The 22,836-nt window shown below is 41.5% G+C and overlaps 1 protein-coding gene across 2 annotated transcripts in view; it reads right to left on the bottom strand.

Annotated features, from left to right (window-relative positions):
• The window catches only part of LOC122733853 (immunoglobulin lambda-1 light chain-like), a 773,472-nt gene that overhangs the window by 706,388 nt on the left and 44,248 nt on the right, over positions 1-22,836 (bottom strand). The gene's annotated exons all lie outside the window — the stretch shown is intronic.

Here is a 22,836-nt window from a genome sequence, read left to right as displayed (position 1 = left end):
GAAGTGAAGCAGTTGGAATATGGCTGCAAGGTCTAACCCCTACTGTCCATTGCAGTGGGGCATTTCCTTCTCCGGTCATTGTCCACGTAGGCTGCAAATTGAGGCTTATTCAAAAAGCAAGGAAGAGGAAATGTAGAGGACCTGAAGCTACCACAATCCATTACTGATAGGCTAGGATAAAGGAAAAGTTACACAGAAGAGGCAAATAAGCATTAAGGAGGGAATGGGGATATACTTTGAGATCTAAAAGGGCCTTATGTGGCCAACCCATGTGTCAATGCAATGACAGGAAGGACTCAGCATGGGGAGTGATGGACAAACACCCCAGGATGGGGCAGGCAGAGTAGCATCCCCATTTTTGTGGCAATTTCTCTCCACCAATGAGGTCACAAATCCAGTGAAGCAAAAACCACTTCCTATGCATTTGAGAAGTAGGAAATGGATTGGGTAAGTAGAACTTCCAACATTAGAGGTCTCTTTGAACTTTGAAAAAAGCATTCCTGGATGTCTCCTACTTAGAACACCATTCTAATTCTTTTCCATCATTTCCCATTTTTAGGCAAATGGTGAAGAAAAGTAGACAGCTAACTCAAGTTTGGAAACAACTCTGACACTCCTGAGCCTGAACATATCAGCAATAGAAGTGTCTAAAACTGAAGTCGTCTTCACATTTACAATTCTGAGGAACCCGTGGAGAGAGACAAGAATCACCATCAGTCTGTGAGTGAGATTTTTCCCACCCCTTAGATGTAAGTGATTAAACTATGGAAATAATCAGTATATTGACTAAAAATTGTGATTTAACATATTTAGATATTTTTATTAGTAACTTAAGTCAATAATAATGGAGTAAGATAAATGTTAGTAGGGTTATACACATAGTAAATTGAAATGGTTCTGCAACAACATAACTATTAGCTAAATCCACATATAACTATCAGTCAAATCTGCAACTTAAAAGGTCAGGTAGGACATCTGGGGGCAGAGCCAAGATGGCAGAGAGAAGCTAGGAACTCTCCTGAGCTTTCCTGTATTTCCCTCAAAAACAACATTAAATCAAGCCTCTAAACAGATTCTGGAACTACAGAACCTACAAAAAAGAGAGACAAAATCCTGCTACATGACATAATTTAGAAGACTTCAAAAAAGGTCTGTCTCACCTGGGATAAAAGGTGAGGGCGGCTCAGCACTACTCGTCCCAGCTGGCAGCTCACCTCAGCAAAGCTCGGCTTAGTGGTCAGCTATCTCAGCATAGGTGGGCTCAGTGGGCAGCTCAACACTGTTGCAACTCAACAAGGCCAAGAGTGGGGCGGCCAAGAGCAGTAAGAAGCTTGCAACTGTGAACCCTGTGCCCCAGGAGCAGACTTCAACTTGATAAGTTTAAAAATAGCCTACAACATGAGCAAGAAACAAAAAAGGACCCTTATCATCAACAACTTCTATGGTGAAAGGGAAGACCAAAACTCAAATGCAGATGAGTTTGTCAAAACACCCACAAGTGAAGACTCAAGAGGGAAGATGATCTTGTCTCAAGACCAAAAAGCCTTATTTGAAAAGCTCAAAAAGGCTTTTAAAAAACAAATAAGAGAGGTAGAAGCAAAATGGAAAAAGAAATAAGAGAAATGAGAGCTACACTGCAAAAAGAAGCACAAAAAATGACTGAAGAAAACAATTCCTTAAAAAATACAATTGGCCAAATGAGAGAAAAAAATTAGCCAAACAGAAAAAGAAGTGGAAAAGCTTACTGTGGAAAATAAGGCCTTAAAAATTAAAAATGAGCAAATGGAAGTGGATAACTCCATGAGACAACAAGAATTTGATGAACAGAATCAAAAGACTGAAAAAATAGAAGAAAATGTGAAATACCTAATTGGAAAAATAACTGACCTGGAAAATAGGTCCAGGAGAGATAATCTGAGAATTATTGGACTACCTGAAAGCCATGATCAAGAAAAGAGTCTAGATACCATATTCCAGGAAATTATTAAGGAGAACTGCCATGAAATTGTAGAATTAGAGGATAAAATCATCATTGAAAGAATCCACTGAACACCTCCTGAAAGAGAACCCAAAAGGAACACTTCAAGGAATATAGTAGCCAAACTTCAGAATTATCAGGTGAAGGAGAAAATACTCCAAGCAGCCAGAAAGAAACCATTTAAATACCATGGAGCCACAGTCAGGATTGCACAGGACCTGGCAGCTTCAACATAAAAGGATCACAGGGCTTGGAATATGATATACAGGAAGGCAAAGGAGCTTGGATTACAGCCCAGGATCAACTATCCAGCAAAACTGAGAATTCTCTTTCAGAGGAAAAGATGGACAGTCACTGAATTAGGGGACTTCCAAGGCTTCCTAAGAAAAAGACCAGAAATGAACAGAAAATTTGATCTCCAAATACAAGATTCTAGAGAAATATAAAGAGGTAAACTAGGGGGAGAAAAGGGTTGTTCAATGACGTTAACCTGCTTGAATCCATATAAGGGAGGATAATACTTTTAACTCTTGAGATCTGTATCTCTGTAAAGGTTTTGTTATTAAATCAACTTTGATTTCATGATATAAAGAAACTTAAGGGACAGAATAAAAGAAGACTAGGGGGAGGAGAGGAAGGGGGAGGTGAAATGGGGTTAATTATATCATAGGAAGAGGCACAAAAAGAACCCATTACAACAGAGGGAAAGAAGGGAGGGGGGCATTGTTGCAATCTTACTCTCATCAGACTTGGTTCAGGGAGGGAATAAAATACACTCCCATTTGTATAAAGAAACTTATCTTACTCTGTAATGAAACAAAAGGGAAGGGGGGGAAAAGGTGGTATTGATAGAAGGGAGGGCACAAATGGGGGGGGAAGGGGCAAGAAAAAGAAGGGCAGCTGATAAAAGGGAAGGCAGATTGAGGGAGGCAGTGGTCAGAAGCAAAACACTGGTTAAGTGGAATAGGGGGAAAGAAGGGGAAAAGAGTACAAAGGGGAAAAGAAGATGGAGGGAAATGAACAGTTAATAATTTTAACTGTGAATGTGAATGGGATGAACTCTCCCATAAAATGCAAGCGAATTGCAGAGTGGATTAAAAACCAGAATCCTACAATATGCTGTTTACAAGAAACACATTTGAAGCAGAGAGATACACACAGAGTAAAGGTAAAAGGCTGGAGCAGAATATATTATGCATCAGCTAAAGTAAAAAAAGCAGGGGCAGCAATCCTTATCTCAGAGAAAGCAAAGAAAAAATAGATCTGATTAAAAGAGATAAGGAAGGAAACTACATCTTGCTAAAATGTACTATAGATAATGAAGTGATATCAATATTAAACATGTATGCACCAAGTGGTATAGCATCCAAATTATTAGAGAAGTTAAATGAGTTACAAGAGGAAATAGACAGTAATACTATACTGGTGGGGGATCTGAATCTTTCCCTCTCAGAATTTGATAAATCTAGCCACAAAATCAATAAGGAAGAAGTGAAAGAGGTGAATAGAATACTAGAAAAGTTAGACATGATAGATGTCTGGAGAAAATTGAATGGAGATAGAAAGGAATATACCTTTTTCTCATCAGTACATGGCACATTTTCAAAAATTAACCATGTATTAGGGCACAAAAACATCATCGTCAAATGTAGAAAGGCAGAAATAGTAAATGCACCCTTCTCAGATCATGATGCAATAAAAATTACATGTAATAAAGAGCCATGGAAAGGTAGACTGAAAATCAATCGGAAACTAAATAATTTCATTCTAAAAAATGAGTTGGTCAAACAACGAATCATAGAAACAATCAATAACTTTATCCAAGAGAATGACAATAATGAGACAACGTGCCAAATTCTATGAGATACAGCCAAAGCAGTGCTTAGGGGAAATGTAAAGGCAGGGGCAGTGGTGGTAACCACTGGGCAGCCTGCTCAGCTGATGAAGGCTCCACCTGTGAGAGGCTCGGTAAGTCTCCTCCAAAATCCAGAATGATGTGCCTATTTAAGTGTCTGGCCCTGCTCCCCAGTCAGGAACCACTGTGGACATTCTGTAGTTGGTCTTTGCTGCTTGTCTGGCTATAAAGCTAGGCATGGCCTCTGGTGCCTAGTACCTCAGTAGGTCATCATTCCTACCCTTGAAACTCCTAAGGGAGTAACTATCTCCCAAGTGAAACAAAGAACTAACAGACAAAAAAGAACAGAGCTCCTCCCTCACACTGTCCCACACCAGGACCATTGAGCAAAGGGGTAAGAGGGACAGTGCAGCCAGGCTGGAAAGGGAGGCCAGAGAAGCTTTGTCAGTGAGAGGAGCCAGGTCTCAGTGAGTGAAAGAAGATGGGGGAGGTGAGAAAGTCCCAGAGAGGACAGCTGGGGAGGAGCTGAGTCACAGAGAGCAGCAGGCCTAGAGAGCTGAGGGGAGGCAGGACCAACGGAGGCTGCTCCTCCCCCCCAGACTCTGCATCTCCCACCTCATAGAATTTCCACTGGCTGTCCTCCATGCCTGCAATGCTCAACTTTCCCTTGTCTGCTGCCCTGGCTTCCTTCAACTCCCAGTTAATATACTTCCCTACAGGAAGCCTTTCCCAATCCTTCTTAGTTCTAGCACCTGACCTCCATTAATTATTTCCAATTTATCCTGTGTACACCGTCTGCCATAGTTGCTTTTATTTTGTGTCCCCCTTTAGACTGTAAGCTCCTTGAAAGCAGGGATTGTCATTTCCTTTCCTTTGTATACTCAGAGGTTAGCACAGCTTGAAGAGGGGAGGGTTTTGGAGAGAAAGAGAATGAGCTCAGTTTTGGACATGTTGAGTTTAAGATGTTTATAGGACACTGATTTTGAGATGACCAATAGACTGTTGGATATGGGAGACTGGAAGTTGGGAGAGAGGTCAGTGCTAGACAGAGGGATCTGAGAATCATTTGCATAGAGCTGGTGACGATATCATCCAATGGAGCTGAAAAGACACTTCCCCAACTCTGCCATGTAAACTGGAGAGCCTATAACAAGCCCATAAATGATCGCACAAAGAGGGGCTCCCCAAATATCTGCCCAGGCAGCAAGTTAAGATTTTGTTTCATTCCCTCGTTTTCTACACACACACACACACACACACACACACACACACACACACACACACATCCATCTTTGGGGCATCATCATCATCACTGTAGTAAAAAAAATTAGAATAACAAATAGCATATATGTTGAGATATAGTTTGCAAAATCATTTATGGATATTATCCCCTTTGTCCTCAAAAAAAAAAAAAAAAGGAAGTGCCTAAGGGAGGCTAGCTAAGTGGTTTGGCCAAGGTCCCAGAGCTATCCATTACCTGAGGGTAGTTTGGAAGTCAGTTCTTCCTGATCCCAGGTCTAACCCTCCATCTCCAACCCAAAAAAACTGCCTGGAGAGGAGGAGTTTACCAAGAATGTACTTGACTCTTAATTGCCCTCAAGTTTTTTGTGGGACAGATGGGGACAGAGCCCGTAAATGTGGACTCTCAGTTGATATTGGTAAGTAGAAGGCCCTGCCACTATGACCCAGGTTCCAGAGGGTGTGTGTAGTTAAGGAAGTTTGGTTTTGATTTGCTCCTACAAAATGACACGCTCTCAAATAGAGATTAAAATGATTTTTAATAGAATATAATAATTAAAGGAAAGGTAAAAGCAGATCAATTTTATAAAGAAAATATCCAATACAGGTTAGTATCATCACACATAAAGCAAATCCTGCAAATATATATATATATATATATATATATATATGTGTGTGTGTGTGTGTGTGTGTGTGCGTGTACATGTGTATATATGAGTGTGTACATATGTGTATGTATATAGGTGTGTGTATATGTACATATATATGTGTGTGTGTGTGTCTGTGTTTGTATATATATATATATCTGAATCGGGAAAGAAACAACTCTCAATTTACTGGCTGAGGAAATCCTATTCACAGCATTTGAGTCTGGATCAGGAGGGTCCGGGGTATCATATCTGACCCAGGGGTAAGGTTCCCAAAAGAAACAGAAAATAAAAACATCACCAAGTCAGGAGAGTACCAACATCTGGATTTTTTCGAGCTGGGGTGTCCCAATTCTCAGCCTCCCCAGTCCTGACTGGGAAGGTCCCAGGCAATGCGTCCACCCCTTCGGTGAAACTCAGCTACGCTGGGGAAGGGCCAAGCTAAAAAAGTCTGAGGACAAAGAAGGCTCACTGCCAAGAATATTGGAATAATGTCCGTGCTTACATAGAATCCCAGGAGGGGCCGACCCTGCCAGGACCCCAGAAGAATGGATGTTGCTTCCCAGGAATGGCTAGTTTGGGGAACTCAAGGACAGTTTAATCAGGTGCAGCCTGGAGGGCCTGGCCAGTGTGGAAATTTATTTTGATTTGGGGACCCTACCTTTGGGCTGAGATGCCAGGTCAGACAGCTGTGGGGAAAAGCCCCAGATCCCTCCACCCTGGGCAGATCTATCTAAGAGATCCCGGGCTCATGCAGGCTGGCCTCTGGAGTAGCCTGTGCAGAGGTCCCTGGGTGCACAGCAGGGGGCACGGGCCCCTGGAGCCCTGGGTGTGGTATGCATGGGACGCTCAAGTGTTCCCTCCCCCCTGGCAGCAGTGCTAGGGCCGGCGGATTAGCTTGGTGTGTGGGGGGGGCGCAGAGAACCCGAGATTTGAGGGGTGAGAAACAACATATATAAAGGGAGGTGACACTGGAGATTAGGGGGACAGAGAAGGACACAGGAGATTAAGAGCTAGGTGGGGGCAGCTAGGTAGTACAGTGGATAGAGCACCGGTCCTGGAGTCAGGAGTACATGAGTTCAAATCCGGCCTCAGACACTTAACACTTACTAGCTGTGTGACCCTGGGCAAGTCACTTAACCCCAATTGCCTCACAAAACAAAACAAAAAAAAGAGCTAGGTGGAAGGGAGAGGCTGGAAGGTTAAGAGGTTGGAAAGGAACAGACAGAAAGGGGCTACAAGGACGCTAAGGAAACTGAGGCTACATAAAGAGGAGACTGTACAGGAGGTTAGAGAAACTGGGGGTGGGGCGGCAGAGAGCACAGAAGTGGTCAGCACAGGGCACAGGTTGGAGAAAGCAAAGATTAAGCAAACAGGGACACTGGAGCACTAGGAGAACACTAAAAGAACTTCCATTGGTATGCAGGAGGAAGCTAAAAAAGTTCCAGGCACAGCAGGTGGAAAGAGATGCATAGGAACACAGTCAAGGTGTACATTTTATTTCCCTATATTCTTTTTATTTTCCCCCTGAATTTTAAATTTTAAATTGTATCTCATAAATAAACCCTCTGCTGTTAAAATGGAAGAGGCTGGGGCAGCTAGGTAGTGCAGTGGATAGAACACTGGCCCTGGAGTCAGGAGGACCTGAGTTCAAATCCAGCCTCAGACACTTAACACTTACTGGCTGTGTGAACCTGGGCAAGTCACTTAACCCCAATTGCCTCACTAAAAAAAAACAACCAAAACAAAAAAAAAATGGAAGAATCTTCTTAATCTTTTGCTTATCAATTTTGGGAGTGGGGCAGTGTGGTGGAACTTTATGAACGGCCCATATTAAATTAATAGCTGTCAGATAGTCAAACAGTCAAAAGTCCCCAGATTAGTCCTCCAATCAGATTAGCACCCCCCCCCCATTTAGGCCAGTAAGTCAAAATATTTCTACACCAGGGTCCATCAAGGTTGTTATCCTTCTCCTTCTCAGGCTCCTCTTGACATAAACATACACTGGATGAGAGTCAAGTGTAACAATTGGAATGACGCCACCTGCTGGAGACTGACTGTAGAAAAGCCCTGCCATGAGGTGAACGTCTCTGATGGCAAGACCATAAGTCTTTTCTGTGGCGTCAGGAAGTGATGTTTGCTGGTGGGAGGAAGAAGGGGGAGCCGGGCACTCTGACTCTCGCTCTTTCCTGGGGACTCTGGTGGAGAGTGGAGCTAGAATTGCTCTCTCCCTTTAATAGATGAAAGTAGGCCTTTCTCTCTCTCTCTCTCTCTCTCTCTCTCGCTCGCTCGCTCTGGCGTTTCAGCTTAGCAGTGACGGCACACGCTTTTGGTGTTCGGTGCTGGTTCTCATTCTCGGCCTAGCAGGTAGTTTGGGATTCAGCAAGTTTTATAATGGAATATAGACTAAGCTTAGATCTAAGATTATTCATTTGTATTTCTACTTTCCTATTTCCCTAATCGGTATCACCTTTTTGTTGTCTAATGAATTCCCAAACAAAAGCTAATCCTCACTGATTAAAGCTCAGAGGCTTCTATTTCTTAGTGGTCTGGGAGATATAGAAGGGAAAAGTTAAAGGGGGAGTTTAATGCTCATATATCCAATTTTAAATCTCACATGAGTCACAGTAAAGATAATTTGGAGGTTGTGAAATTCCTGTCACATAAGGGTGAACTGGAAGTCATTTCAACTAGACCTATGCTTGGATAATCTTACACTAATTCATGTATGAATCTTTCTGGGTGCTGGGGCCTCTCCGGCTTCCTAGGGCTTGGTTGACGTCTGGCCCGATGTCTCAGACTTGGGGGAGGGGTTTGGACTCTGTGGGACTCAGCCTCCCTGAGGCCTAATTGCCAAGGCCTTTTGGAGGGGTGACTCCTTACTCACAGGGGTGCAAACATGGCCCAGACACTGTCGGCAGCTGAGGTCAGGATCGATGTCCATGCTTCCTCTCCAGTGCCTGTGATACCCCTTTCCTTCCCAATGATTGTGTTTGTGTTCATGGCCTCAGTGGCAGGTGTCCAAGGGGGCACCTTAGACAAACCAGACTGCCCCTTGTGAGAGCCAACAGGAAACAGCTGGAGCAGCCAGGATAGAGACTTCTCTGTCACCTCTTCTCAATCAGCTCCATCCTGGACCTGGACTCACTTAGAAGAGACAGAGCGAGTTCCAGCAGCCAGAATGAAGCCCAAATATTCTACCTGAGGTAAGCATCTTTGCATCTTCGACTTAAAGATCTTGTGGCCTCTCTTTTATACTTCTGATAATAAATGGTGGCTGTCTTCCTGACAGGTGTCAGCATCAAGGGAGGCTAAAAGTAAATCATCAACATACTACACTAAATAGAGGCCAGGTGCTGTTGTAAAATTTGAGAAAATAATGTAGGACTGTCTACAAATCCCTGTGGGTGTCTAGTCCAGGTCCACTGTGTATTTTTCCAGGTAAAGGCAAATAAATACTGGAAGTCCTCATGCACTGGTATAGAGAAAATGGCAGAGCAGAGATCTACCACTGTGAAGCATGTAGCCTCACATGGGATTGATAGGTAGAGAGCAACTTTACATTAACCAATGATGAAGAGTAACCACCCAATGGGAAGGAAGTCCTAGGGTCTCAAAGGATCTTTGGACAGATTCAAGTCAAGGTCACTTTTGTCTACACTGGGCATGTGTTCTCTCCTGACTGTGATACATGAGGTCCAATTCATAATAGAGTCTCTGCACAGCTCGAGTTCATTGAAAGTCTCAGGACATTTTCTTCTGGCTGATCCAACACTTTCAGCACCTTTCTTCATTTTCTTCCAGAGTTTTCCCAAAGGATAGTGTAGGGACCAATTTTTAATTGGGGAGTGTTAGCTATTCGGCTTGCTGCAATACTGGGGCAAGGAAGGAGACCAACGGCCTCCCTCAAAACAGAACAGGATTTATTAACAAGAACGAACCTAAAAAACACAAACAGGATCAGTAGAATTAGGGAAAAAGAAATAAAATGGGGGAAGGGAAATGATACAACGTGACTAAACACCACCGCCCAGGAATCAGCTGAGAACACACAAGGCTGCATCCTGTCACCTTCCAGCTTCAAGCTAGAATGGTGAATCTCCTCCCTTCTTCTTCCCAACAGACCCCAGACAGACCACACACAGCCCCAAGCCAATTGGCTGGCAGCCCTGACTGACAGTCACATGACTACCCTCACTGGGCTTCCAGTCATTATAATTTTGCCAGGCCCATGTAGGTGTCAGTGAGTGGTGATGACATGACGTGCCAGCGCCATGGCGATGGCTACAACCAGTGGGTGGAGCACCGTGCCATGTGTGGAGGTGCTGCACCTAAGCCCCAGGCCTGTACACACTCTGGGGTTTTTTAAATTCTAGCCAAAAGATGGGGTCATAAAAACTTCAAAAAACAATTAATTCTTTACATTCCCCCCTTTGTTTGGTCAAGAAACATGGGGTATTTTCCTTGATGGAACAATAAATAATAAACAATAAACAATAAATAAATTTTAAAAACCAGAATATCATAACCAATGCTAACAAACAATATACTAATAACAATATAGGAAAGAGAAAATACATATTACAGATGATGTATATAGTAACAGAAGGAAAAACAAAAAAACAAGAATGTCCATTTAAATTCCTTAAAATCTTGTCTTCAAAGGAGGGTTGAGATGTCATCAGGGGAACTGTACTCTGGTCTGGATTCTGGCTGTCTCTGGAACTGCTGGATTTTCATTAATCTTTAGCATAGCATTGTCCAAAAATGTTCAAATTAAATAATGAAAGTTCTTCAAGAAACAGTGAAAGTACTTCAAAATATACAAAACAAATTTAAACTTGATATATACAGCATATTGGAGTCCCCCCCTTTGGAGGATACTCATATCCATACACAATAAAAAATTGAGACAGTTATGACATTACTAACACTTTTTACCACTATATGTCTGAATCAAGGCCAAATTTAGTAAAGTTTCCGTGATGACACCTGGAAATGTTATGGAAAAGTTTCCATACCACATCTCATGGTGCGTACACATCTAATAATTATGCTAAGCCTCAGGTGGATGGATTCTGACCATGCCACCAGACTGAGTGAAAAAGCCAAGTTAAGTTAAACCAGGTGTATGTGTTAGGGCTAACATGACACCAGACAATTTTTGGAGTGAGAGAGGAAGAAACTGTACTATGTCCAGCAATTGTGCTCTACACAGCCGCTCTCGTAAGCAAACTATGGACTTTGTGAATGTATTTGGCTGTTCTCTCAGCTTCCATCAGGGTATCTTATGTGTACCTGTCTCTCCTCCTCTTGTACATATATTCTCTCCAGGGCCTGCATTGTGGAGTTGAACCATCTCCACCAAGCTCATTGTAAGAGCAATTAGTCATTGAAATGGTAAGTTTCTATAAATCTCATATTAATTTCACCAAAGATAATATGATGATAAAAATGTGTGCTACACTGCAAAACTAAGGACATACTTGAAATATATATACACACACACACACACACACATATATATACATATATATAAATATATAATCCCAAACCATACCCAGAGTATACATAGTCACAATGACATACAAATGATAAATGAATGTAAATGGCTGATATTATTAAACATTATTACAGAATCTTCATTAAGCAAGTAAACCACACCATCTTGTCTATGAATTCTCTATCTAGTACAATGACAATAACAGGTACTTGAAATGATAAACAATGTATCAAAAGGAAATAAAACATCAGTGAGACTCAGTATGTTCATTGTCTTATAAATCAAGCAATAAGGTTCAATAACCCTTTCTAGAAGACAGAGTTGGGGGCAGAGCCAAGCTGGTGGAGGAATGACATTAAACACACAGAGCTCCTGATACAATCACCCCCAAAATAGCAATAAAAGAACCCTTGGAGCAGAAAAGCACACAAAAATATGGGCTGAGAGTCTTCTCCAGCTATAGATTTAAGGGGGCCATCCTGGGCCATGAGTAAAGCCTAACCACACAGTCGAGCCCACACACCAGACACCCACCCAAGAAATTTGCTCCAGAGCCTCTGAATCAGCAGCAGCACTGGCATCCTCTAGAACTGAGCGTGCAGTCAGGTTGAATGGCTGGCCGAGGTGGGGGTAAGGGAAGAATTTGACTATTACCTAGGACCAAATCATAGGCTTTTTCTACCAAAAGGTGTAAGGATTGGAATGACGCCACCTGCTGGAGACTTACTGTAGAAGAGGTCCGCCCAAGAAGCAAAGGTCTTTGAGGGCAAGACCAGGAGTCTTTTCTTTGGTGTGAGGAAGTGATGTTGGCGAGTGGGAGGAAGAGAGAAGAGACTAGCACTCTGTCTCGGGCTCTTTCCTGGGGACTCTGGCAGAGAAGGGAGCTAGAAACGTACTTTCCCTTTAATAGATAAATGAATGTAGGCCTTTCTCTCTCTTTACCAAATTCTTATTCTCCTTAATAAATGCTTAAAAGTCTAACTCTTGCTAAAGCTTATAATTTATTGGCAACCACTCATTAGATATTTTAGACAGACTAGCTAGAATTTTAGCCCTTAACAGATGGCTGACCACAAAGAGGAAAGCTAAACCTCAGTCTTCTGATCTTCTGGTTGGGTAAGAAATTTCCCCTCCCTCTCCCTTTAACTGCTAAGTACTGGTGTACTGGCTGTGTTTTCCCTTTAAATTTTTTCAAATGGACCTTTTAAACTCCCTAATTACCCTATTTTTGATTTTAGTCTGTTTAACCAGACAAATGGGAGATAAGATCATGTTAATGCTTTGTTTTTGTGGATTTTCTATTTTTATTTTTATTTTTGTTAGAAGAGCCAGCAATGTATTCACACAAGGAAATATCTCCCCCTCTCCCAACCATGCTTTTTCAGAGAAACCTGAAGAGATTCCTGCAGCTTTTCCCAGTTCTAACACTAATTGTTGCTCTAATTTTGCATGCCTGGAGGCAACGACCCACCCTCTAGAAGCTTTTAATCCCCTAGAGCTAAGAGGCAAAGAGGAATCCAGGCCTGAGTTCAAAATCAAGTCCGATTCAAATTTCGATGGTCCCTCCCCTCCTCTCCAGACCCCACCCTCTACTCCTCCCATGGCCAAGCCCATTGCTTCCCCTGCCTGGGAAGTCCAGAGATCTGATGCCCATGCTCAACTTTCTCTACCTACATTTGCAGCTTCAGGTTCAGCCCTTCCCCAGCCTGGCTGTGCTTCTGAGACAACCTTAAAAAGCCCTTTAAATTCCAGATATGCTCGTTTTCTTCATAATTTTGCTAACCTGCTTTTGTCTTTAATTAGTAACCTTATAAAGCATTTGTATGGTGAAAAGACTGACAGACAATATAGAGGGGTTAAAGAAGAAAAACTCAAGCTGAATAAGAATGACAATCATCAACATAGTTCAAGACTCTGCTTCTTTTGCCATGGAAGGGTATATATTTTACAGAAATGTAGAAGTAAGCAGCAAGGTATTGATATGAATATTGAGGATTTTAGATATCAGAATCAAAAGTGTTCTAAATTCACTCAGAGTAATAGTATCAGTTCAGAGGTTACATAGGATTTCTATGCTATTACACCTACATTTTGAAATTAATGGTATGGGTCTATTTTCATAGAGATTTTCATGCATTTGAGATTGTGTCTTATACTTAGTTTTTAAAACAAGGAGAATATTTGTAAAAGCTTTTTATAGTCATGTGATCAAGTTTATGTTTTATAAGACTCTTATTAATATTAAGTTCATATTCATTTAGATTTCCCTAGTTTGAATTTCATTGTCTTTTATTATTCCACGTGTATTTTCTTCTATTCATTCATCTATCTAATTTTGAAATGTGGTTTTGATTTCATAATACAATGTTAATTCTAGGAGTATTGTGCTCCCATTTTCTGAATTGTTTGTTTTTGTTATTTTTTTTTCTCAACTGATTATTTGATCAAACTCTTTAAAGCATTTCCCTGGCAAATTGGTTGCCATGGCAAGTGTAAATTGATTCCAGAAGTGTTATTTTTGATAAGCATGTTCAAAAAAAAATAAAAAGAAAGAGGGGAATATTTGTAAAAGTTTTCTTTATTTAAAAAAAAAGTTTTCTTTAGGATTGTGTTGTGCTTTAACTTGTATTTAAATATGTTCTGATTTTTCACAAAAGTAATTGTATACTAAGTAAAAAAAAGGTATTATTTGAAATTGTTGCATAATTATATATTGTGTTCTGAGTCAAGATGTATTCACATTTTTTGCAATCATTTATTATCCTCAATTTTTAAATCCATATGAGACTTGGATTATGGGAACTTATCATTTAAGACATTAATTGCCTTTATTCTGAGTTATCAGATGCCAGTTGGCCAAGATGCCATCCAGTCACAAGAGGAATACATGCAAGAACAGAGACTGAACTGTCACATGAGGGGAAACATGCATGAAGTCAAGGTATGGCTGAGGGAATGGCTTTTGACAAATGTTGAGGTTGGATTCTCTTGGTTTAATATTTTATTTAATTTTTCCCCACAATACTGTACAGATGGCTGGAAGTTTTGATCCCACCCATCTCACTTCTACACCTGGCTTCTATGCCCCCTCCTATATGCCTGATGCCATGGACATCTGAATCCCATGCATCTGATTAAGTCTGACTCAGTTTCCTCCAATATGTTTGGTGGCATGGACATATATTCCACCCACCTGTTTTAAGCCTGGCATACTGCATGGGCAGTACATATTGCTCAAGTGTGGGAATGCTCATATCCCATCATTTCTGTTCTTTTATGGTAACCCCCATAATTATCTCAGGTGTCATGATAAATACAGTGTTGAATTTGGCCTTGACACCTGTTACCAATTATATTAGATTTTTAAATTTCTCATAATGGCATGAGGATAATTAGGCAGATGATGCAAAAAGTGATGAAACAAAGATAAAAATTATTTTTAGAAATTAATATCGCAGCAATTGTCTTCTCAATTACCCTCCATAAGGGGGGACTATATTAATATTAATTTTAAAGAATGTTTCAATTTTTGTTTTATTATGTTTCATGTGTAACAACTAAGATTCTGAATTCCCTTAGACATGTTTCTGAGAACTTTCATTGTTTGATTTGATTATTGATAAAGCTATTTTAAAGTTGTGTTAAGCTCAATTTTGTAGGAAATTTTCCTGGCTGATTACCAGCATCCACACATCAACCCCTGAAAAGACTTCCATTCCACGACTACACCTAGAGGACATCTGAGAAAAGACTTTCAGAGACCTTAAATGAACAGTTTTGTTTTGTTTTGTTGTTGTTGTTTTTCTTTTTCTCTTTCTGTTACAATATACACCATCTGTAACATGTATTCTCTGCAGAGGCCCTCCCTTTGCAAGACCAATGTCAAAGCGTTGGTTCATGAGGACAAAAAATCACCCCTCTGGACAAAACTTTTCTCTCCCTTTTCTATATTGTTATTAACATATTGTTAGCATAGGTTATTATATTCTGTTATTTTTTACTGTTTCATCAAGGAAACGTCCTGTTTCTTGAGGAAACAAAGCGGGGAACTGTAACGATTGGAATGGCGCCACCTGCTGGAGACTTACTGTAGAAGAGTTCCGCCCATGAAGTGAAGGTCTTCGAGGGCAAGACCAGGAGTCTTTTCTTTGGCATCAGGAAGTGACGCAGGCTAGTGGGAGGAAGAAGGAAGAGACTGGCGCTCGGTCTCGCGCTCTTTCCTGGGGACTCTGGCGGAGAAGGGAGCTAGAAATATGCTTTCCTTTTAATAGATAGATGAATGTAGGCCTTTCTCTCTCTTTACTAAATTCTTATTCTCCTTAATAAATGCTTAAAAGCCTAACTCTTGCTAAAGCTTATAATTTATTGGCGACCACCCATTAGATATTTTAGACAGACTAGCTAGAATTTTAGCCCTTAAAAAAGGGCTGTAGCTGCCACTGCCCTGGGGCAGGGTGGCACCGCAGAGGCCACAGAATCTATTTGGCTGGAATAATAAGCTATTGGACACTGGACAGGACCTAATGATTGAGTCAGGACCCCAGAAGCCATTCCCTTCTGTTCATGCACAAAAAGAATAAAAGACTTACTGTAATCCGGGAGTCATAGTGCAGGTGCTGATAACAATGCCTGCTTCAATTCTGTTATAGCTGAGAGATGCTGGGAATCCAGCTGTAAAGGTTCTGGGACAGAATTTTTGGTTAGAGGTATAAGAGGCTTAGTAATTTCACCTAAAGAGGGTATCCATTGTCTGTAATAACCAGCTGCTCCCAGAATGGCCCTTAACTGCTTCTTGTTTTTTTTTTTTTTTTGCAACAAACATTTATTTTATTTTCCATTTACATGTAAGGGTAGTTTTCAACATTCATTTTCATAAGATTTAGAGTTCCAAATTTTTCTCCCTCCCTCCCTTTCCTCTCCCCTCCACAAGATCACAACCAGGTTATATATGTACAATCCACAAGTGTTCTTTTTATCAGTTCTTTCTATAGGGGTGCATAGTAAGCTTCTTCATTAGTTCCTTGGGATTGTCTTGGATCATTACACTGCTGAGAGTAGTTAAGTCATTCACAATTTCTCATTGAACAATACTGCAGTCACTATGCATAATGTCCTCTCAGCTCTGCTCACTTCACTATACATCGATGTTCATTAGTCTTTCAAGGTTTTTTGGGGATCATCCTGTTTGTCATTTCCTGTAGCACAAGACCATTCCACTACAATTATATAGCACAGCTTTTTCCATCATTCCTCAATTGATGGACATTCCCTTGATTCTCAATTCTTAGCCTCCACCAAGAGTTGCTATGAATATTTTTTGTACAATTTTTCCCCCTTTTCTCTTTTTCATGATTACTATTGTTAACTTATTCCCTTCCCCATGATATTTATTCTATTATCCATCTTCTTTCATCCTATCACTCTTCAAAAAGGATTTGCTTCTGTCTGTCCCCTCCCCCACTCTGCCCTTCCTTCTTTTGCCCCTCTCTCTTTATCCCCTTCCCCTCCTATTTTCCTGCAGGGTTATGGAGATTACTCCACCCAATTGAGTGTGTACATTATTCCCTCCTAGAGCCAATTCTAATGAGATTGAGGTCTTTGAGCCAATTTTGATGGCTGTTAGGCTCATTTACTGCCCAGATTAAATAGATTACTCCACCCAGTTGGGTGTGTCTGTTAGTCCCTCCTTGAGGCAGCTCTGATGAGTTTAAGATCTTTGAGCCTTTTCTGTAAAGTTCATTTACTGCCCTGCTCCTCTCCCATCTCTTCCCCCACTCCATAAGCCTTTTCCTGTTACTTTCATGTAGGATTTCGCTTCTGCCCTTCCCCCTCCCCCAGTGAATTCCCTTCACCCCTTAATTTAACCCTAAAGATGTTATCATCTAGCTAAGTGATACAGTGGACAAATCATGACCCCTGGACCCAGGGGGATCCCACCCAAAACCTGGCCTCAGACACAAGACAGTCACCCACTGTATGATGCCAGGTATGTCCTCCAGCTCCAATTTTTTTATTGTTCTCTAGGGTCTTGTATTTGAAAGTCAAATTTGCCATTTAGTTCAGGTCTTTTCATCACAAATATCTGAAAGTCTTCTTTTTCATTAAAGTCCCATTTTTTCTGCTGAAAGATAATGCTGAGTTTTGCTGGGTAGGTGATTCTTGGTTGTAATCCCATTTCCTTTGCCCTTTGGAATATCATATTCCATGCCCTCTGGTCCTTTAATGTAGAAGCTGCTAGATCTTGTGCTGTCCTGACTGGGGCTCCACAGTACTTGAATTCTTTCTTTTTGGCAGCTTGCAATATTTTCTCCTTGCCCTGAGAGCTCTGGAATTTGGCTATAATATTCCTAGGAGTTTTCTTTTTGGGATCTCTTTCTGGAGGTGATTGGTGGATTCTTTCCATTTCTATTTTAGCTTCTTCTAGAATTTCAGGGCAATTTTCTCTGATAATATCTTGGAAGATGGTGTCTAAGCTCTTTCCTTGACCATGGTTTTCAGGTAGTCCAATAATTTTCAAATTATCTCTCCTGGACCTATTTTCCAGGTCGGTAGTTTTTCCCAGAAGATATTTCACATTGCCTTCTATTTTTTTATTCATTTGGCTTTGTTTTATTGTGTCTTAGTTTCTCATAAAGTCACTGGCTTCCATTTGTTCAATCCTAATTCTTAGGCAATTATTTTCATCAGAGAGCTTTTGTACCTCCTTTTCCATTTGACTTTTCAAGCTGTTGACTTTTTTCTCACGTCTTTCCTGCATTACCCTCATTTCTCTTTCCATTTTTTCCTCTACCTCTCTAATTTTATCTTCAAAGTCCCTTTTGAGCACCTCTATGGCCTGAGACCAATTCATATTTTTCTTGGAAGCTTTAGATATAGGGACTCTGATGTTGACATCTTCTTCTGAGGGTGCCCCTTGGTCTTCCTTCTTACTGAAGAAACTTTCTATGGTCCTCCCCTTTCTCTGTCGGCTCACCTTGCCTTTTATTTATTTAATTTATTATTTTTTTTGAGTGAGGCAATTGGGGTTAAGTGACTTGCCCAGGGTCACACAGCTAGTAAGTATTAAATGTCTGAGGCCGGATTTGAACTCAGGTACTCCTGACTCCAGGGCCAGTGCTCTATCCACTAGGCCACCTAACTGCCCCATCTTGCCTTTCTTTTACTAGACTTTTAGCTCCTTAAAGTGGGGCACTGTTTCCAGGCTGCAGTATCCCAAGCTTAAGAAGTCCCAGGTGGTATGATTTAAGGAGAATCAGGTTCTTCCCTCGCCCGGCCTGTTCCCTGGTCCTAGATGACCCCAGACCAACTTGCTAATCAACCAGCTTTGTATGTTGTGGTTGTTAGCTCCGACCTTGTGCCCCTCCCCCACCTGGGTCTCTGCTACTCAAGCCTACCTCCTGGTTCTCAGCAGGGGTGTAAAATCCAAGTTCAGCCCTAGTACCAGCATAGACTCCTGTAGTCTCCCCCCTGCCCAGGGCTCAGCCCACTCACCAGACTGTGTGCTTAGTTCCAGATGACACTGGTGCTTCAGCTGATTCAGAGGCTCTGGGGGTCTCCTTCCCTGGTGAGGACTTCCTGAGACTGGATCTGTGTCAGGGTGACTGTGGGGTTGGGCCCGACTCCTGTATCAGCACAGCAGCTCCCTCCTTCTGACCCTCCAAGCTGTTCTTGGTTAGAAGATGAATTCAACACATTCTTCTGTGAGTTTTGCTGCTCAGGGCATTTTCCTATGGCGTTATTTGGATGTTTTTGGACCGATCGTGTCATGAGTTCAGGAGCTCACTCTAAACTGCTTCTTAGTAGAGGGAGCAGCAAGTTATTGAATAGCCTGGACTCGCTTAGAAGAGACAGAGTGAGTTCCAGCAGCCAGAATGAAGCCCAAATATTCTACCTGAGGTAAGCACCATTGCACCTTTGACTTAGAGACCTTGTGGCCTCTCTTGTATAGTTCTAATAATAAATGGTGGCTGTCTTCCTGACAGGTGTTAGCATCAGGGGAGGCTAAAAGTAAATCATCAACATACTGCACTAAAGTGGAAGCTTTAAAAGTAATAGAGGCCAGGTCCTATTGTAAAATTTGAGAAAATAATGTAGGACTGTCTACAAATCCCTGTGGGAATCTAGTCCAAGTCCACTGTGTATTTTTCCAGGTAAAAGCAAATAAATACTAGAAAGTCCTCATGCACTGTTTTAGAGAAAAAGGCAGAGCAGAGGTCTACCACTGTGAATCATGTAGCCTCACATGGGATTGAAGAAACTGGTGGCAGAATTACAGACTATAGCATGTCTAGGAATAACATAATTGTTAATTGCTCTAAGATCTTGTACAAAATGATAAACAGGTTTGCCATCTGAGCCAGGCTTGGGTTTTCTAACTGGCAAAATGGGATTATTGCATGGAGAATGATGGCATGGGACAATAATACCCTGACTTTTCAGAGCCTCAATTATAAGGGTGATCCCTTCTATAGCTTCTTTAGACAATGGATACTGTGGAATGGATGGAGGTGGTCCCCCTTTAACTTTAATAGTAACAGGCATAGCAGATTTAAGGAACCCCACTTCAGTAGAGGATGAGGCCCATAGAGACTCAGGAATGTCAGAGGGGATTTTGGATGTATCCCCTACTGCTCCTTGAGTATCTGCAGTCAAAATTGGCAATAAATGAACAGTATCCTCTGGCAACCGCAGAGAGCCCCATCTGGAGCACAAGATATGGTTGCTCTAAGTTTACAAAGGAGATCACGACCTAATAAATTTACAGGGGCATCGGGCATAAGTAAAAATGAATGTTCTAGGGGCAGCTAGATGGCACAGTGGTTAAAGCACCTGCCCTGGATTCAGGAGTACCTGAGTTCAAATCCGGCCTCAGACACTTGACACTTACTAGCTGTGTGACCCCGGGCAAGTCACTTAACCCCCAATGCCTAAAAAAAAAAAAAAAAAATGAATGTTCTACAGTTAAAGGCCCCATAGATACCATGCAAGGGTATTCTGCCACTCTTTGGGCCTTACCTGAGACTCCTACCACATTTAAAGATCCAATAGCATTGCATCCAGGGTCTGGTTTATGCACTAAGACTGATTTAGAGGCTCCTGTATCTAACAGACAATCATAATATGTATCCCCACCTTTGAGGGTCACATGGGGTTCGTTACTCTGGGGAGGTGAATAGATTGATACAAGGGGGTTCAAAAATTCAGGATCTAGAAAAGTAAAGCTTTCTGTATTTATTTTCCACTCCTCCCCTGGACACCATCAGTCCTGTGTTTCCCTCTGAGGGATTCTAGAGTTACCCCGATTCTGATTCTGTCCTTCTGTACCTCCCTGATAGGGTCTACCTTTATACTGATTCTGGTTGTAATAAGGCCTGTAATTATTTGGTAAAAGTTTCCATAATTATTCTGGTTTCTCCTAAAAAAATATTCCAGATCCTCAGTTACTGCCCACCTGAGTTCTTGCTTTCTGATTTTACATTCTCTCAATGAGCATCCTTGTTTTTCATAGTACTGACACACCTTAGGGGTTTTGTACTGACCTTTAAATGCCTGACCTGAAAGTGCTGGTGCCAGAATGCTTTGCTTAGCTGTATTGTCTTCATTTGCCTCAACGATATAGGTGGCAATTTCTTTAAGCCTTTCTACAGCTATATCTTTCCAGCCTTGACACTGCGTCATAAAATACTTACGGATTTCTGTCAAGGATTGATATACAAATGTGTTACACACAATATAGGAGTCTTTTCATTCTAGTGGGTCCGGTCTTGTAAATTGCCTAGCAGCTTCACAAAATCTATCATAACATTTATTAGGTTGTTTGTTAGGCTCCTGAGCGAGTTTTAAAATTTTTTGCCAGTTGTCAGATTTCTTAGAACAAGATTCCATTCCTTTTAGTAGCCTTTCCCTAGTTTTTTTTTTTTTAAATTCTTAGAATTGCTGTGGATTGTTATAATCCCAGTTTGACTCCTGGAGAGCCCATTCTGTGGAAGCTTCACCTGAAGCTACTAAGGAATTTCCTGCTATGACAATATCTACAATTTCACTTGGGGATAGTATAATTTCCATAAGACAAGTGACATCAGCCCAAATGGGTTGATGTGTATTAAATATAGACCTTAACTGTGAAATTACTGACTTTGAATTCTGATGAAACCAAGGTATAAGTTTCTTCCATACACTCAGATCCTTTGGACTGAATGGGCTATATGTTTTATGCTGTGCTCCTCTGCAGGTATGGTCTGTAACATCCTGCAGGAGGAGCAGTTTCTGTTGATCTGATTTTAAAAAGTGGTCTAAATCTGTTTCTGAACTCAGGTCATCTCCACTAGAGGGAGCTGTTCTGGTATCCCTCTGAACACGTGGTCTACTATGGTCATACCCCTTCCGCTCTTTACAGCTTTTTTGGAAAAAATACCACATTGCAATAATGACAATAACAAAATAAAATTTATAGCCATTTGACCTATGATTATAGTAGTATAGTAAAGTTCGAATTTAGTTGTAATGAATATGTGCTCAGTGGGAAAGATAAACTCTCCCATACCATTGTTCCAAATATATTTTTACTGTGTTTGTGAGGAGGAAACCAGTGATATTATTAATAAGTATTGAGCAGGCCAATAGTTTAAATCAGGACAATATGCTGTCCCAAAATATGCCAATTAGAATATACAAGGGGTGGGGGGCAGGCAACCAGGTGGCACAGTGGATAGAGCACCAGCCCTGGAGTCAGGAGGACCTGAGTTCAAATCCAGCCTCAGACACTTGGCACTTACCAGCTCTGTGACCCTGGGCAAGTCACTTAACCCCAATTGCCTCACACACACAAAAAATAGAATATACAAAGAGGGAGCCAAATATTCAATTATGGTGCAGTTTAAAATGAACCAGCTTTTCTCTGACTAGTAAGATAAAGGCTAAGGTTTTTTAAGAGCAAGGGAGATTGCCCAAGGGGACAGTGGGGGAGGGGAAAGAAGGTCCCCCAGGTTAATTAGCTCGTGGCCAAATAAGGGGGAGGGGGGGTGGGTTAATGAAATTCGCTAGGTTAATCAACTCCTGGTTGGCTCGCCAAATCTGTAGGGACCAATTTTTAATTGGGGAGTGTTAGCTAGGTGGCTCACCACAATATTGGGGCAAGGAAGGAGACTGACATCCTCCCTCAAAACAGAGCAGGATTTATTTAACAAGAACGAACTTAAAAAAAAACACAAACAGGATCAGTAGGGTTAAGGGAAAGGAAATAAAATGGGGGAAGGGAAATGGTACAACCTGAACAACACCACCGCCCAGGAATCAGCTGAGAACACACAGCAGCATCTGTCACCTTCCAGCTTCAAGCTAGAATGGCGAAAAAACCTCCCTTCTTCCCAGAAGACCCCAGGCTGACCACACAGCCCCCAGCCAATTGGCTGGCTACTCTGACAGTCACATGACTGCCCTCACTGGGCTTCCAATCATTATAATTTTGCCAGGCCCATGTAAGCATCAGTGAGTGGTGATGATGTGAGATGCCAACGCCATGGTGACGGCTACAACCAGTGGGTGGAACACTGTGCAGTTTGTGGAGCCCCAGGCCAATGTGTGCACGGAGGTTTTTTTAAAATTCTAGCCAAAA

Source organism: Dromiciops gliroides, chromosome 1, assembly GCF_019393635.1.
Source record: "Dromiciops gliroides isolate mDroGli1 chromosome 1, mDroGli1.pri, whole genome shotgun sequence".
NCBI lineage: Eukaryota > Metazoa > Chordata > Mammalia > Microbiotheria > Microbiotheriidae > Dromiciops > Dromiciops gliroides.
This window is presented reverse-complemented; position numbering and strand designations above follow the sequence as displayed.